General features: G+C 38.8%; 1 protein-coding gene across 13 annotated transcripts in view; it reads right to left on the reverse strand.

Moving 5' to 3' along the window:
• The window catches only part of DLG2 (discs large MAGUK scaffold protein 2), a 2,318,993-nt gene that overhangs the window by 946,878 nt on the left and 1,353,440 nt on the right, over positions 1–18,675 (reverse strand). The gene's annotated exons all lie outside the window — the stretch shown is intronic.

Here is an 18,675-nt window from a genome sequence, read left to right on the forward strand (position 1 = left end):
GTCCTTATCACATATCCCTAAGAAAATAATTTTGGCTTAATTCAGAAGCAAACTGCCATCTATGCAACACCAAACAAAGATGATATAATCCCAGAATATAATTCTTATTTATAGACCATCAGATGCCATCAGATCCACCTTTCTTGATGAATTGACTAGGTGCTGGGGCAGTATAGACCTCATTTCTAACTAAATTGACAAGATTCTTCTTCCTAAAGTCATAATTACAATAAATTCTACATTTCAACACTAGGACTCCCTGGAGTAATCATTATTGTAAATAAAAATCCTAAAAGAAAGGAGCAGTATTTCCTCTTTTTGTGTAGCTGCGCCAAAGAGACCTTTCCCAAATTCTGCATGAGGGGTTGATATAAATACTTTGCCTGACACAGCAAGCATTCAAAACACCTTTGCTAATTAATACTGACCCATATGCTGCTGCTACTGCTGCTGCTAAGTCGCTTCAGTCGTGTCCGACCCTGTGCGACCCCATAGACGACAGCCCACCAGGCTCCCCCGTCCCTGGGATTCTCCAGGTAAGAACACTGGAGTGGGTTGCCATTGCCTTCTCCAATGCATGAAAGTGAAAAGTGAAAGTGAAGTCGCTCAGTCGTGTCCGACTCTTAGTGACCCCATGGATTGCAGCCTACCAGGCTCCTCCGTCCATGGGATTTTCCAGACAAGAGTACTGGAGTGGGGTGCCATTGCCTTCTCCACTGACCCGTAAGTGTAAGTTCAAAGGACAGGTCTGGGTCTCCATTCAAAATATTGACTATTTTTTTCCCAAGAACCTAGTACACTGCCTGCTCAGTACATAGCAGGCTTCTGATAAATACACTTCTGGATGGATGAACAGAAGGAAAGAGTAGAGGAATGAAGGGGGTGGCTGACATTTTTTGAAACTCATATTTGATTCAGGGCTTCCCTGGTGATCCAGTAGCTAAGAATCCACTTTGCAATGCAAGGAACACCAGAAGATCCCACATGTCATGGAGCGACTAAGCCCATGTGCCACAACTACTGAGCCCACACGCGACTGCTGAAGCCCTTGCTCCTGGCACCCAGGCTTTACAATAGGAGAAGGCGGCACACCGCCACAGAGCAGCTCCCACTCACCGCAACTAGAGAAAGCCCCACACAGCGATGAAGACCCAGCACAACCAAGAATTTAAAAAAAAAATCTTTAAAAACGATCTGATTCACCAATGCTCCAGAAACAAACTACTTTTTAAGGTTAATTTTCATGTTGACTCTGAAATATTAAGGAAATCTGTCACAAAAACATAAAGACTTGAACGGTTGGGTAGAAACAACAATGGCATTAATGGTATTTCTTTCCAAAAGAGAAACAAGGAGTCGATGTCAATACCTACAAACACCAAAACTGCGGCAAATAGATCATCATGTGACATTCAGTGAGAAAGGGGGCAGAAAATTATCTTGGTTTTTTTCTCTTCCTCTTCCTTCCTCACTCTCTCATCCCTCCCCCATTTTTTTTTTTTTTTTTCTTTTTTAATACTGAATCAAGGGATACTGGCTGAATGAACTTCTGGGTCAAATAAGGCCCTCGAGAACTTCATATTTATCTGGTGTCACTGTGACACATGGCTGTACAGTAGGATTCGATGTGAGATGGCAATATACCATCACCCCAGCAAACAAGAGTGTCAGGAAGTGATAAGTTTGGTTCTCTCCAATCTTATCTAACCATAGATGCTTCTCCAGTTTTTCAGGCAGATTTCATTGCTCAAAGGCCCATCACATCTTCAGGGAATACAGGTCCTGTTCTCATCTATTTGCCTCTCAAGTATAAAAATCAATCTATACAGAAGTAAATCAGTGTGAATCCATTGTAATCTTGTAATGGCGTGTGCAGCTTGCAGCAAGACAGAAAATTTCTTGGCAAAGATATTATAAATCTTCATTGGGACCTAAATCTGTTATGAATGAGTTCTTTGGAATGAGCTATTTCTTCCCATCACAAGGACAGTAGAATTTCTGTTTTAATAACCTCCGCATGTCATGTCTATACAGAAAAATAAATATTATATATTGCATAACTAATGTTACTTTCCTCCAAAGAGCTTAAAGTCCATAGCAAACTTCTTTTAAACATACCATAAGACTGTTGACATTATACTTTCCCTTTAAACATATAAAATAATTCTAGCCTCCTGTCTCCCTTCCCCCATTTTTTTTTCTCTTCAAAAATGACATTTGGCTTTCCAAGTCTGAGGACAGACCACTTAAACAGATAAATATGTCCAACTAGTCCACTGTATATGAGACAGACCTACTAATTAAAGATAATTCAATTTGGTCAACTGTAATTGGTCAACTGTAATGACCATAAGATGACATGAAAGTCTGGCAAAATAAGAATTAGCAGCGCACAAGTCTACATCCTACTTATCACTGTGATTTAACATGGGCAGATGGTGTACAGGGCAATGCCTAGATGAGATATATCTTACTGACCTCTCTTTGACCTCGCACTGACTCTGCAGAACAACCATTAGCAGGGATTTTTTGTTTCCTTATGTTTTTTGAATGGGAGATTCTTTAAATTCTATAGTGCTTTACTGTTTTCAAGTTTCACACACATGATTTCATATAATCCCATTTTAAAGCAGGGGCTTAAAAATAAAATCCTGGCTTGATTTTTTAATAAAACATACATAGCAAAGATGAATTGCTAAATAAATTGTATTGCATTAAAACACTATGCAGATTTTTTCCAGATAAAACTTCCTTTAGGCACTCTATGTGTATGAAAATATTAATTACAAAAGAAGAACTAAGTGCTTGCTAACAGGAGGCTGGTTAGCAGAAAAGCCTTTTAGCAGCTACAAGTCATGTGTTAAATAATCATAAAATGGTATGAAGTATTAGAGGCAATTTCTCTTAATTTGCAAAACGTATACAGTGAATTCCTGTCACTGCAAAGAATAGAGATGCCACAAATGCAAATGAATTAATCATTCTTCTACATCTAATAACCTTAAGCCCAATCTTCAGAACTAAGCACAATTACCTTTCAAACTAAGATAACCAAGAATATTTAAAGTACTTTAGATTCTAAAATTATTTACAAAATACTTATACTAATTTAATCATAAATCTCATGAGGCAAAAGCAAGCATGAATTAATAGTGCAGGATACATCCCTACTGCTATAGAGATTTAACTGGACAGAGGATTTAACAGGAGTTAGAAAAAAATTTCAAAAGGTCCCAAATTCTCACTAATATACTTGGATTTGGGTGGATGTTAGTGGGGAGGGGATTAATCTGAATTGAAAAGGTCAAGCTGTCAAACGGTTTTCAGGAAATGCACATTTATTCTACTATAACAAATTCTGTAACACTACTAGAGAAAAAGGAAAACAGGTTACATGACATTTCTTAGAGAATCTGAAATGAATATAGATGAGAAGGTGATAATCACTTATAATGTAGATATTTTAACAATTTAACCTAAGTGATGAACCACAGTATCACAAAAATTTTGTCCTCATCCTTCAAGATCAAAGTATTATCACTCGTCCTGTGGTCTTTCCAGGCCCACCTGGCATATTCAGTTATGCACTGCAGTACTGTCTGTGTAAGTATCTTCCACTTTTGTCTATTTCCCTCAGTCGCCATGAGGACCATCCTAGTCTAAGCCACCATCACTTCTCTGTAAAACTGGTGAACCAGCTTTGTAACTGGCTGCTGGCAGCTGCCTTATGCCAATTCATGCTCATGTAGTGGCCAGAGCCACTTCTTCTAAAGTGAGAACCTGATTAGGTTTGTTGTTCAGTTGCTAAGTCATGTCTGACTCTTTGTGACCCCAAGGACTGCAGCAGGCCAGGCTTCCCTGTTCTTCACCATCTCCCAGAATTTGCTCACACTCATGTCCATTGATTGGAGAAAGAAATAGCAACCCACTCCACTGTTCTTGTCTGGAGAATCCCAGGGATGGCGGAGCCTGGTGGGCTGCTGTCTATGGGGTTGCACAGAGTCAGATGTGACAGAAGCAACTAGCAGCAGCATGTCCACTGAGTCGGTGTTGCCATCCAACCATCTCATTCTCTGCCTTCCCCTTCTCCTCCTGCCTTTAATCTATCCCAGCATCAGGGTCTTTCCCAATGAGTCAGCTCTTCTCATGAGGTGGCCAAAGTATGGGAGCTTCAGCTTCAGCATCAGTCCTTCCGATGAATATTCAGAGTTGATTTCCTTTAGGATGGACTGGTTGGATCTGCTTGCAGTCCAAGGGACTCTCAAGAGTCCTCTTCAGCACTACAGTTTGAAAGCATCAATTCTTCAGTGTTCTACCATCTTTATGATCCAGAACTGCCAATAAAGCTTCATTTTCTGGGGATCTTTATCCCTACAGACAGCACTATGTTTAAAGAGTCTTGCATGGTCCGCCATCCTGCACTGTGTGATCTAGCCTCTGCGGCTTTCACCAGCCTTGTCTGTGGTTCACTCCATGGTTTCACCCTCCAGATACACAGGCTGTGGTGAACACCTGCACTGAGTCCCAGCTTGTGCACACTGCTCCTGATTCTTGCCCTCTTCACAGCTCCACATAATTCATTCTTACTCACCCTTTGGTGGGGTGCATCAAGATACCACCTCCTGACTTATATGTTTTTGTGGGTGGGCATTCTAACTCTATCTACTTCTTAATGATTTCTAGGATGTTTTTGCAAATTGGAAAATCAGCTCTTTCTTTGTGGTACAAATATTTCCCCCCAGTTTGTCTTTTTAAATTTCTATTTTGGCCACAGTGGTTCTGCCATGCAGAATTTTCCAAAATATGTATGTGTGAATTAAAAGTGACTAACAGATCAAACACCAGAATGAAAGCAGCTCTAACCACCGTTAGTGGTGGAACTATGGCTCATTTTAAAATTTTTCCTATACCCTTAAAAATTTTTTTTTTTTTGGTATTGAGAATATAACAACACAAGTTTTCAATGGTCTGTGTCATCTGGGAGGAAGATGAAGGTATGATAGCCACAGGCTTTGATAAGTTAAGGACATATCATGATTTCTAGGGGAGCCATTAAAAGAATAGGACTATCACAAGATTCAGGAGAGTGGATACCTATGGATGAGGAAGGGGTTAAGAAAGAAGAGTGCAGAGAGTGGAAGCAGATCCCAGGGTGATAAATTGCTTGTTGGTTATCTGAATGCTTCATTCACAATCATTCATTTTAACTGTATGAATGTTTTACATAGTTCACTGCATGTGTGCTACAATTTAAAAAAATATTAAAAGACGTTCACCATTCATAAAAAAAAAATGATACAATCTCCTGAAAGCTATCTCAATGAAACACACAATGCAGTCTAAAAAGAGTGGGCTTATTATGCAGCAGGGCTCCAAAACAAATTTACCTGACCTTACTTCCTACCAGATTGCCATCCCAAACACTCTTGTATTCAGAAATTCCTCCCAGAAGCTCAAATCAAATGTCACCTTTCAAGAAAGCATTCCTGGACACTGCCCCACCCCCTCCCAGAACAGATCAAGTCACTGTCCCATTATAAACTTGTTAGCACCTATGCTTCTCTACTGTAATACTTACGATCATATTTAAAAAAGATTGCATTATTACCTGTCTGTGCCATTCTCCTCAATCATAACCTAATCAATAGTCAATAGGGAAGGGAGAAGGCTTTTTTATTTTTTCATTTGCATCCATCCTCTGAGTCAAGCACAAAAGGCATTCAATGTTTATTAAAATACATTGAGCAAGAAAATAGATGAAATCATCCTTCAGTGGTTATTACCACACATGTATCCCAGTCTATGTTTTACATCTCAAGTGTAAAATGAACAGATAAGCATTTTGAATTTAAACACAAAATAGCAAAGCATTGTGAGGTTATTGTGTAAAATATTTAGTGTGGCTGAGTGGTACAAGTGTATGAATTTATCTTTTTGAAGAATTTGCTAGTGGTCTTATAATATTCGATACTAAAAAAAGAAACAGCTTCTGTTTATTTTAGCCAGATCTTCATTCATAAGAGCTGTACTTCCTGACAGCTGTGCTTTTCTCTCAAGAGTTTTCAAGCTGTTCTCCCTTTATAGCTAGATGGTGCAAAAAGGGGAGTGGCTCCCCAAGTCAGAAGCCAGTCAGCAGTAGAGCAGGGAGAGAATCCTAAACTCCAGCCACCAAAGTCACGCTCCTCTTGTCGTTGATGTTCAGTCAACAAAAACATCACATCCGACTCTCTGCGACCCCTTGGACTGCAGCACTCCAGTCTTCTCCAGGAGTTTGCTCAAACTCATGTCCACTAAGTTGGTGATGCCACCCAATCACCTTGTTAGTTAGAATAGGAAAAAAGGAGTCCAAAATGTCGATGGCTAAAAGACAAAGGAAGGAAAAGCCCACAGAAAATGGAACAAAAGAAAATCCACCGACTGGAGTGAGAACCTCAGGTGAAACAAACAGCTCTCCTGGCTAGCCCAGTTTACATACGGCAGGCTCAGGGGGAGGAGAGAAAGCCTATAAAACAGGAGCCAATGTTGAACTGCTTTTGGGTCAGTTCACCCTCATGTCTTGAGGATGTATTTTCCTTTGCTTGCCAAATAAACCTGAGCTGTAACAGAGCTGTAACACTGGCCCACCATTTCAAATTTTTGCTGCGGCAAGACAGAACTGAGGAAATTACACAGGCCCCCGACAATCTTATCCTCTGTTGACCCCTTCTCCTCTTGACATCTTTTCTTAATTTGATATAATCCAAAAGGTGTACATATTTCATGGGATATTAATACAAGTATATATTAGGGAGCAGCAAGGCAACATGACATCTTCTCTTCCTTCCCATCATTAAGTTGGAAAGTTAAAAAAATTAAGCATTATTATCCGTAATAGGTGTCCTGCTTAGTTCTTTAAAAAAAAAAAAAAAGTCTTGTAGTTCACAGTATACGCAATTTTTACTCCCTTAGTAAAATTTAAGTTCTATTTTTTTTTCATTATCACAGATGAGCTTGTTTAGTTTTCTATTGAAATTTTTCATTGTTCAGTTCAGTCACTCAGTCGTGTCCAACTCTTTGCGACCCCATGAATTGCAGCACACCAGGCCTCCGTGTCCATCACCATCTCCCAGAGTTCACTCAAACTCATGTCCATCAAGTCGGTGATGCCATCCAGCCATCTCATCCTCTGTCATCTGCTTCTCTTTCTGCCCCCAATCCCTCCCAGCATCAGAGTGTTTTCCAATGAGTCAACTCTTCACATGAGGTGGCCAAAGTACTGGAGTTTCAGCTTCAGCATCATTCCTTCCAAAGAAATCCCAGGGCTGATCTCCTTCAGAATGGACTGGTTGGATCTCCTTGCAGTCCAAGGGACTCGCAAGAGTCTTCTCCAACACCACAGTTCAAAAGCATCAATTCTTCAGCGCTCAGCTTTCTTTACAGTCCAACTGTTACATCCATACATTACTACTGGAAAAACCATAGCCTTGACTAGGTGGACCTTTGTTGGCAAAGTAATGTCTCTGCTTTTGAATATGCTATCTAGGTTGGTCATAACTTTCCTTCCAAGGAGTAAGCGTCTTTTAATTTCATGGCTGCAGTCACCATCTGCAGTGATTTTGGAGCCCCCAAAAATAAAGTCTGACACTATTTCCATTGTTTCCCCATTTATTTGCCATGAAGTGATGGGACCAGATGCCATGATCTTAGTTTTCTGAATGTTGAGCTTTAAGCCAACTTTTTCACTCTCCTCTTTCGCTTTCATCAAGAGGCTTTTTAGTTCCTCTTCACTTTCTGCCATAGGGTGGTGTCATCTGCATATCTGAGGTTATTGATATTTCTCCTGGCAATCTTGATTCCAGCTTGTGCTTCTTCCAGCCCAGCGTTTCTCATGATGTACTTTGCATATAAGTTAACCACTGATTTTTGTATATTGATTTTGCGTACTGTAACTTTGCTGAATTTACTTATTAGTTCTAACAGTATCTCTGGGTGTGTTTATGACTGGCATCTTCAGGGGTTTTTACACATGAGATAATGTTTTCTGTGAACAGAGATAATTTTACTTCTTCCTTTTCTGATTTACAAGACTTTTGTTTTTCTTCCTAATTTCTCTGTTTAGAACTTACAACATTGATTAGAAATGATGACAAGGGGCATCTTTTCTTGTTCTTGATCCTAGAGAAAAGCTTTCTGTTTTTCACCATTGAGTACAATGTTAGCTATAGGCCTTTCATCCAAGACCTTTATTATGTCAAAGTTATTTACCTCTATTCCTAGTTTGTTCAGTGTTTTTGTATCATGAAAGAATGTTGAGATTTGTTAGTGTCTCTGCGCCTGTTGGGATGATCATTGATGTTTATTTTTTGTTCTGCTACTGTGATCACACTGATTGTTTTCATATGTTGAACTATTTATGGATAAATCAAGGATAAACCAAGGATAAATCATACTTGGTCATGATGTGTGATGCTTTCAGTGTGTTATTGAATTTGATTTGCTATTTTATGGAGGACTGTTGCCTTCATTCATTAGGAATATTGGTCTGAAGTTTTTGTTGTTGTTTACTGGCTTTGGTATATTAATGTGGGCTTATAAGTATTTATGTATTTTCAATTTCTGGAAGAGTTTTAGGACTGTTATTTTTCCCTCTTAAATGTCTGGTATATCTCACCAGTGAAACCGTCTGGTCCTGAGCTTTTTCTTTTTGGGAAGTTATTCTTTACTGATTTAATCCTCTTACTATTTATAGGTCTGTTCAGATTTTTTTTTTTTTTTTATTTCTTCAGGATTCAGTCTTTTTAGATTGTTTATTTCTAAAAATTTACCCATTTCTTCTGTTATCCAACTTTTGTCAGTATGTAATGGTTCATAGTTAGTCCTAGTCCTTTTAATTTCTGTGACATCAAATGCAACATCTCCTCTTTCGTTCTTCATTTTCTTTGAGTCTTTTCTTTTTCCTTTAGTTAATGTAGCTAAGGGCTTCCCCCGTGGCACTAGTGGTAAAGAATCTGCCTGCCAGTGCAGGAGACACAAGAGATGAGGTTTGATACCTTGGTCAGGAAGATCACCTGGAGGGGAAGTGGCAGCCCATTCCAGCATTCCTGCCTGGAAAATTCTATGGACAGAGGAGTCTGGTGGGCTACAGTCCATGGGGCCACAGAGAGTCAGACACGACTGAGCATCTGAGCACACACAGTGTAGCTAAATATTGTCAATTTTATTTTTTAAAATATCTCTTAATTTTGTTAATTTTTTTCTATTTTCCTATTCTTTACTTCATTCATGTCTATTCTAATCTTAACTGTTTTATTCCTTCTGTTAACTTTGGGTTAGGCTAATTTTTTTTTTTTTTTTTTTTAGTTCCTTGAAATATAAACTTATGTTGTTTATTTCAGATCTTTTCTCTTTTCAAAGATAGTTGTTTATTACTATAAACTTCCTTTTTAATACTTCAGTTGCCATATTCCACAAGTTTTGATATATTGTGTTTTGTTTTTATTTCTCAAGATATTTCTAAGTTTTTCATTTGCTTTGTTCTTTGATTCACTGGTTGTTTAAGAATGTATTGTTTAATTTCCAAATATGTGTGAATTTTCCAGTTTTCATTCTGCAGTTGATTTTTAGTTTCATTCCATGTGGTTGGAAATATATTTGGTATGATTTACATCTTAACATTGCCAGACCGTATTTTGTGAACTACCATGTGGTCTATTCTGTAGAATGTTTCCTGTACACATGAGAGGAATATGCATTCTGCTGCTATTGGTCAAAATGCTCTGTGTATTTGTTAGATTCTTTTAAACTATAATGTTATTTGACTCCTCTGCTCCATCATTGTTCTTTTTTCTGGGTGTTCTATCCATTGTTGAAATCTTCTATTATTGTGTTGCTGTTTATTTCTCCCTTCAGTTCTGTCAATGTTTGCCTCATGTGCAGACTATCTGACTTACAATGACTCAATTTGTAATTTTTATACTTTACAATGATGGGACAGTGATACACATTAGCAGAAATAGTACTTCAATTTTTGATTTCTAATCTTTTCCCAGGCTAGTGGCAATGGCAACCCACTCCAGTACTCTTGCCTGGAAAATCCCATGGATGGAGGAGCCTGTTAGGCTGCAGTCCATGGGGTCGCTGAGTCAGACACGACTGAGTGACTTCACTTTCACTTTTCACTTTCATGCATTGGAGGAGGAAATGGCAACCCACTCCAGTGTTCTTGCCTGGAGAATCCCAGGGATGGCAGGGCCTGGTGGGCTACCGTCTATGGGGTTGCACAGAGTCGGACACGACTGAAGCGACTTAGCAGCAGCAGCAGCACTGATATATAGTACCATACTCAGCAACAGAAGCAAGCCACAGTTCCCAATCACCTGTGTGATCACAGGGGTAAACCAATACACTTACAAACATTTTGTACCCATACAGCCATTCTATTACATACATTCATTACAGTAGTCAATAAATCACATGAGATATTCAACACTATGATAAAATAGGCTTTGTGTTAAATGATTTTGCCCAACTGCAGGCTAATGTAAATGTTATCAGCATGTTTAAGGTAGCCTAAGCTAAGCTATGATGTTTGATAGGTTAGGTATATTAAATACATTTTTGGTAGGTGACATTTTCAACATATTTTAATTCCATTGTAAGTCAAGGAAGATCTATATTTGGATGCTCTGAAGTTGGGCATATTGTTATAACTGTTTTATCTTATCTTCCTGGTGAATTGACCTTTTTATGATAAGATAGTATCTCTCTTGGGCTTCCCTGGTAACTCAGTGGTAAAGAATGTGCCTGACAAGCAGGACACACATGTTCAATCCCTGCATCGGGTAATCCCCTGGAGAAGAAAATGGCAACACATTCCAGTATTCTTGCCTGGGAAATCCCATGGACAGAGGAGCCTGGTGGGCTATAGTCCACAGGATCACAAAAGAGGTGGACACAACTTAGTGATTAAACAACAAATGTCTCTCTTGGAAGTTTTTGACTTAGTCTATTTTGTTTGATACAAGTATGGCCATCCCTGCTTTCTTTTGGTTACTATCTGCCTATAATATCTTTCTCCATCCTTATACTTTCAGCCTATATCTGTCCTTAAATCTAAAGTGACTATTTTATAGACAATATATAGTTTAATCTTTTTTCTCCCATTCAGCCATTCTATGTCTGTTGACTGTGAAGTTTAACTTCAAAGCTAGACAGCATATTAAAAAGCAGAGACATTACTTTGCCAATAAAAGTCCATCTAGTCAAAGCTATGCTTTTTCCAGTAGTCATGTACAGATGTGAGAGTTGGATCATAAAGAAGACTGAGCACTGAAGAATTGATGTTTTTGAACTGTGGTGTTGAAGAAGAGTCTTGAGAGTTCCTTGGACTGCAAGGAGATCCAATCAGTCCATCCTAAAGGAATTCAACTCTGAATATTCATTGGAAGGACTGATGCTGAAGCTCCGATACTTTGGCCACCTGATGCGAAGAGCCAGCTCATTGGAAAAGACCCTGATGCTGGGAAAGATTGAAGGCAGGAGGAGAAGGGTGCAGAGAATGAGATGGTTGGATGGCATCACTGATACAGTGGACATGAGTCTAAGCCAACTTCAGGAGATGGTGAAGGATAGGGTAGCCTGGCACGCTGCAGTCCATGGTCCATGGGGTCGCGAAGAGTGGGACATGACTGAGCGACTGAACAACAAACTGATAGAGAAGGACGATTATCATTTTGTTCATTGTTTTCTGTCTGTCTTGTAGCTTTCTTGTACCTCTTTTCGACTATTGCTATATTCCTTCGGATTTCATTGACTTATTTTTTGTAGTGACATAATTTGACTCCTTTTCCATTTTCTTGTGTATCTTCTATATGCATTTTCTCTGTAGTTACCATATGGCTTGCATAAAATATCTTACATTCATAACAATATATTTTAAACTGATAATAATTTAACTTCAAGTGTATATATTCTACATTTTAACTCCTCCCCCAGATTTTGTTATCAGTCATGAATTTTATATTTTTGTAGAGTGTATCTATTAACATATTTTTGTACTTGCTGTTTATACACTTGTCTTACCCAAGAGTATAAAAAATACATATAGTCTTTAGTTCTTAATACAGTAACTAGAGCACTGAATGCTACAAGTACTGTGTATAAGCCATCAATGTGCTTTTGTTCAAGCCTTAAAAACTCAACAATTTAAATAAAGTATATTAACTTAAATAGGGTGGAGATTCTTGGCTTTTGATCAGACTCCTGGAAGTCTAACACATATAACATTCTGGGTGAGCTATTCCCAAGTACTGGACTCCTCATTCTTCCAATGCTCTACGCTTCTGATTCTTTCCTGGTTTTCAGGAGAAGGCCAGGTAGTGCGGCAAAGTGTGGGGGCCCTAGGCAGGGCACAAGCATGTGCCATTCCCTGTGCTGAGTTTCATGAGGGAGGAAATGTATGAAAAACAAACTGTGCAGAAAATTATGGTATTGTCTCATAACTGAAAAAAGAGAGAGGGGAAGGGGAAGAGGAAATAAGGAAGAACAGAAAGAGGAACGAGAAGGAAGGAAGGTCAAAAACAAAGATAGGAAAGGAAGGAGGAAGCAGTCATAAACTAAGGAAATAAACTGCAGAAAAGATAAAACACAAGAATAAAGTTGAATAATGTTATTTACAGAATTGATCTGGAACAAATATAAAATGAACCTTCCTCCAACTTCGGGACAGTCTGACACATACCACTAAGATTCCCCTTGAAACAGCCTACCCAGCTTTTGGAGGGCTTTAACACTTAGAATTTGAGAAAGAATCATAAACTGGAATCAGTCTTTGGTCTAAGTTTTACATGTTCTTATTTTTCTGATGAATGATACTTTCTATATTTATCAAAAGGTTAAAAAAAAACAAACAAACAGATTCTGACTTGTCAGAGGTAATTTATCTGTGGATTGGCCTAAAGGCAGGGTATGGATTAATAGAGATGACAAGCTCTCTTCCAGCTGAATGATCTCCTCTCCTTAGAGACTTGACATTTTCGTAAAGTTTTGCCTAATTGGCTTTGCTTTGGCCTGTATATTTCAAATTCACATTTAATTAATCATTCCCTCCTCTGTGATTTCACATTATTTTTTTTGCTTTTGTGTTTTTACATTCCGTTCAATAAATATTTATTGAGTTCCTATGCTGTACCAGGAACTATGCTTGGGATAAATTAGCAAACTATAGACAGGCTAGCAATTTAGCAGGGCAGAACTCCTTGAATAAACCCTACGTGTGCGGAGTGATAAAGAGAGGCAGAGGGTGACAGTATGTGGGATCTTCCCTGCTACTGAAGACGTTCCATTATGGTGAGTTTTATAATTATATGTGGGCATGTTTGCCTTTGCTTCTAGATTATAAGCTTCTCAAGAGCCAGAACCATCTTCTGCTTGTAAGCTCACACCCTCCTTGTCATTGCCTCACAATATAATTATTATTGCTCAGTAAATATTTGTTGAATTAAACTTGGAAAATATGGGACTTGGCTTTAGGAAATGTGCTCGAGTTCCAGCTCTGTCAATGACTAGCTATCTCATCTTGAACAATTTATTGTAACTTGTGACATTTTAATGACCCTGTTTGTAAAAATTAAGGGAGTGGACTCAAGCGTCTATGCAGTCACATTAAGTGGTTGCTGAAAGACAGGCAGAGATGACAAAGGATTAACTGTCAACATCTCTAGGCTTAATCATAACATCTTCCAGTTGACTATACAAATACAGATGTAATATATTATTGTTCTAACCATGCAATTTGATTACTATTTTTAAACACAGCAAGAGAGTTAAAGGATATGGCCTGGTTAATTTTTTGGTTTATTTTCTCAATTGCACATACTTTCAAAAAGGATTTTGCCAAATGGAGAGGTGGCATGACACAGTGGCTAGAAGCATGGCCTCTAAAGTCAGAGCTAAGCACATTTTCATTACTGCATAAATATTTAAATTCTGATGGAACTTCTGCCTTATTTGGAACATTTTTTCCCTATATTCCTACCTGATGTGATAAAACTTTGTACAACATGTATGTGCTTTCCCCCTCCCATTCACAGCAGACAAGCATGAGCTCTAGAATCAGACTTCCAAGTATACCTCCCAGCTCTGATCTAAGCTTAGGAATGGAGCAAGTTACTTACCCTCTCTGCATCTCAGTTTCCTCATCTACAGATTGTTCTTATCTCACAGGATTGATGTGAGGATAAGATGAATTAATTTCTATAAAGTATTAAGTACAGCACCTGACACATAATAATATACAACAAGCTTTGTCTATTACCCTCATCATCATCCCCCTCCTCACTCCACTTAAAATAAGTAGCAGATGCTGACATTTAAAAATTTTGCAATGCCTCTATACAAACACTCAGGAAAGGTCAATTGATTTCAACTGAATGTCAAGATTCCATATTGATCCTAAACTTCTTTTCAACTCCTATTTTTGGTCAGGTTATTCCATCCTTGGGACAGGTGCTAAATAACATCATCAATAACAACAATATATCTACAATTTATTAAGTACTTAAATGTGTCCCAACCATAAGTATTTCATTTGATCCTTACAAACCTATATGGGTTAACACTGAGATGCTAATTTAAGATACAGAAATTGACTTAGATTTCATAATGTTCCCATGAGTCAGTATTAGTATGGAATGGAACCAGCAATAAAATCAAGGTTCACACAATATTGGAGCCTGTGGGGGGCAGGGAACACTGTGCAAAATAGCATCTAATTTTTCTATTGGTTTTGGCTTTCTGAAGTATCATTACATCCATTAAGTACCATATATATGTGAGAGTTGGACCATCAAGAAGGCTGAGTGCCGAAGAATTGATGCTTTCAAACTGTGCTGCAGAAGACTCTTGAGAGTACCTTGGACAGTAAAGAGAGTAAGCCAGTCAATCCTAAAGGAAATCAACCCTGAGCAAGAGCTGATGCCAAGCTCCATCAACAGTTTGACCACCTGACGTGAAAAGCCAGCTCATTGGGAAATACCCTGACGTTGGGAAAGACTGAGGGCAAGAAGGCAGCAACAGAGGATGGGATGGTTGGATGGCATCGCCAACTCAATGGACATGAGTGTGAACAAATTCTGGCAGATAGTGAAGGACAGGAAATCCTGGCTGTTTTGTAGTCCATGGAGTCACAAAGAGTTGGACATGACTGACGGAACAACAACAAACCATATATACATACACACACACACACACACACTGTTATTCCTCTTAATTCTCAAAATAGTTCCATGTGGCAAATAGGGCAGGGGAAAAAACGGAAGTTCATTGCCATGAAATAGTGTATCTAAGGTCAGACAGCTGATAAGTGATTCTGTTGGAACCACAATTCAAAACTCAGTGTTAAGTCCAAAGTCTATCTACTATCCCATCCTGTTTCCAAACAACACTTCCTTTCTAGGGATGAACACGTGGCATCTTGTCACTTCCTTTGTCATAAAAAAAAATTGGGTAAAATACAAGGAACATTTTGTCAACCTAGAATTCAAGGTTTTAAGTTTGGTGTTGGCAAAAAATGTGTGTTTGCCTTCTTCATTCCTTTGTATAATCTTAAGGAAAGGATTAACCAGGATTTTGAGAGATCTGAAGAATGGCTGAAATGAAAATTTTTGTCTTAAGTATATTTTCTCATACAAGTCCAGGAGCACCTGCGGTTTCTTGCAGGCACAAGAGAGAGACTTGAGTTTATGTAAATCCCCATTCTTCTGGCTGTAGGACAGCTTTAATCAGAGCAGCTCTAGCTACCATTTATTGACCATCTGCTATAAATGTGCCAAGAAATATACAAAAATAGAGCTAATTCTTTCAAGAGTCCTGAAAGGCAAAAGCTATTCTCATTTATAGATGAAAAAATTGAGGTTTAGAGAAGATAAGTAAATGCTCAAAGTCATACAGCTATTAAATAACAAAGTCTAGATTCAAAACTCAGTTAGTATGATTCCAAACCCTGATGTTGCTTTTTCTCAGGAAAAAAAATAACTAAAAGGTAAATAGAAATGATATGAGTTTTTTTAACCTTCCTTTAGCTAAAATAAGAACTTTAAAGGTTGAACTGAGTCAAACTGTGGAGGCTTTGGGAAAACAACACATACTCTAATTATATAAAGTCCATGCTGGGAAGAAGTCTAAGCAGAAATGAGTGATCGGCTTCTTTGGGTGGAGTTCTCTGACATCTGACAGTGAGTGTTCACTTAGATCTGCTGGGTTTAATGAAATGTAGGGTCAGTGCCAAAGTGCCCACTGTGCGACCTTTTGAGCAAATCTTTAATTCTAGGTCTCACTCATAAGCCAACAAAACAAAATGTGATAAGCAAAGTATTTGTGCGTTGGGTTTTGAAAAACTGATGTGGGGCTTAAGCACACCTCTTGAAGCCCAGGCACTGACACAGATAACACATTTGGGAGGATTCACTCAGTGCAAATTTATTAGCATGCAGTTAGCAATAAAATATTTTCTTTTTCTGCAGAAAGGTCACTGACTTCATCCTTAGAATATATTTTTTTTTTTGTGCAACAAAGACTGTATATCACTTTCTTCACCATTTCCTAAATAATCATCTGCTTCTAAAGAAAAACACAAAACCAATAATCTGTTGTCTCTCCTTCCTTATTTTTACAATTCCATGTTGAAGACAACAATATTGCTTGCTCTTCTTTAAGCAGGTAATGTGTAGCCTGTCTGGAGGGCAATGGGGAACTTACTGCCTATCTGCATCCAACGTGGTAGGTGGCCTTTTTCAACTAGGCAGGTAGGCACTGTATCACAAAGAACACCTCATTTCAGATGGACCAATTACCAGTCAACTTAGAGAGGACCTTGATATGAATGGTCATCTCCTTTCCACCAATATGGTTACTGTGCCACGTAAAAGGCCCCCTTTTAGCTCCAGTAAACACCAGACTATTCAGGATAGAAATCACTCTCATTCAAGGTAGAAAATAAAATGAATTAAAAGCAGTAAAATAAATCATTCCAGGTTGGAGCCTCCTACAGAAGTCTCAACTATAAAGTTTCAGGGCAGGCTCTTGACAAGGCGCAGCAGGGCCTGCATGAATGGCTAAGGAGGGGCTTTGCACACTTGAACGTCATTTACATTTGCATCCTGCCTACTTTTCAGATATCCCCATTACTTTTCCTATCCACTCCCTTTTGACTATTCACAAATCAAGTCACTATTGCTTTACAAAGAATTCTGGAAGGATAAATGAGAAGGTCTGATATTCCTCTGCTCCCTTGGTCCAAGAAAAGGTCTTTTGAAAATTGCCCAAAGGGTTTCTACAAAATTAAGCTATGCTGTTTAGCAAGCATCTGTATTCCAAACAGTTCCCCAGCTAGCGAAAATGCAACTGTTTTTGCTTTAAACTAGGCTCAGATTAAAATATGTTCTCTTATGATCCAGGGCCTTGTCAGTCCGGGGGTTTGGTCCTTAATTGACTTGGCATTCAGTTGACAATTTCTTCTTTGTGACATTGCTGGTCTTTGCTATATCCTTCTATTGGACCAGAAAAGAGCTGGCCTGCTTTCAAAGGTAATTTACAGCAATCACTTCTGGTTCCTAGTAATGCTGGCAACTAATGTGTACAATTAAATTACAGGCAAGTGAAAGGATGTTTACACTTTTTTCTTGAAGCCAAGTTCTTTGAGAATTAAGAAAGCCACATGCAAACAGCATTCACAACAAAACAAATGTCTCTAAAGAAAAAATGATGACAGTAATGGTATCACCGTGATCTTAACATTAGAATCCATAATGCTTAAATGCTTAAGCTTTCATTTCAATTCTCTGAAAGTCAGTTCTATGAACCTTTAGACCTCTAACCCTCATGATAGTCACACATACTGGGAACTATGTTAATCTAAGCATATGATGTTCAAGGTCAGGAGGGGCAGTGGTGAGGAGATACCCCTCATCCAAGGTAAGGAGCAGCAGCTGTGCTTTAATGGAGTAGCCATGAAGAGATACCCCACGTCCAAGGTAAGACAAACCCAAGTAAGATGGTAGGTGTTGCAAGAGGGCATCAGAGGGCAGAAACACTGAAACCACAATCACAGAAAACTAGCCAACCTGATCACATGGACCACAGCCTTGTCTAACTCAATGAAACTAAGCCATACCGTGTGGGGCCACCCAAGATGGGCGGGTCATGGTGGAGAGGACTGACAGAATGTGGTCCACTGCAGAAGAGAATGGCAAACCACTTCAGTTTTCTTGCCTTGAGAACCCCATGAACAGTATGAAAAGGCAAAACGATAGGATACTGAAAGAGGAACTCCCCAGGTCAGTAGGTGCCCAATATGCTACTGGAGATCAGTGTAGAAATAACTCCAGAAAGAATGAAGGGATGCAGCCAAAGCAAAAACAATACCCAGTTGTGGATGTGACTGGTGATAGACGCAAGGTCCGATGCTGTAAAGAGCAATATTGCATAGGAACCTGGAATGTCAGGTCCATGAATCCAGGCAAATTGGAAGTGGTCAAACAGGAGATGGCAAGAGTGAACGTTGACATTCTAGGAATCAGCGAACTGAAATGGACTGGAATGGGTGAATTTAACTCAGATGACCATTATATCTACTACTGTGGGCAGGAATCCCTTAGAAGAAATGGAGTAGCCATCATGGTCAACAAGAGAGTCTGAAAT

This window comes from Bos indicus x Bos taurus, chromosome 29 (genome assembly GCF_003369695.1).
Source record: "Bos indicus x Bos taurus breed Angus x Brahman F1 hybrid chromosome 29, Bos_hybrid_MaternalHap_v2.0, whole genome shotgun sequence".
In the NCBI taxonomy this organism is placed as follows: Eukaryota; Metazoa; Chordata; class Mammalia; order Artiodactyla; family Bovidae; genus Bos; species Bos indicus x Bos taurus.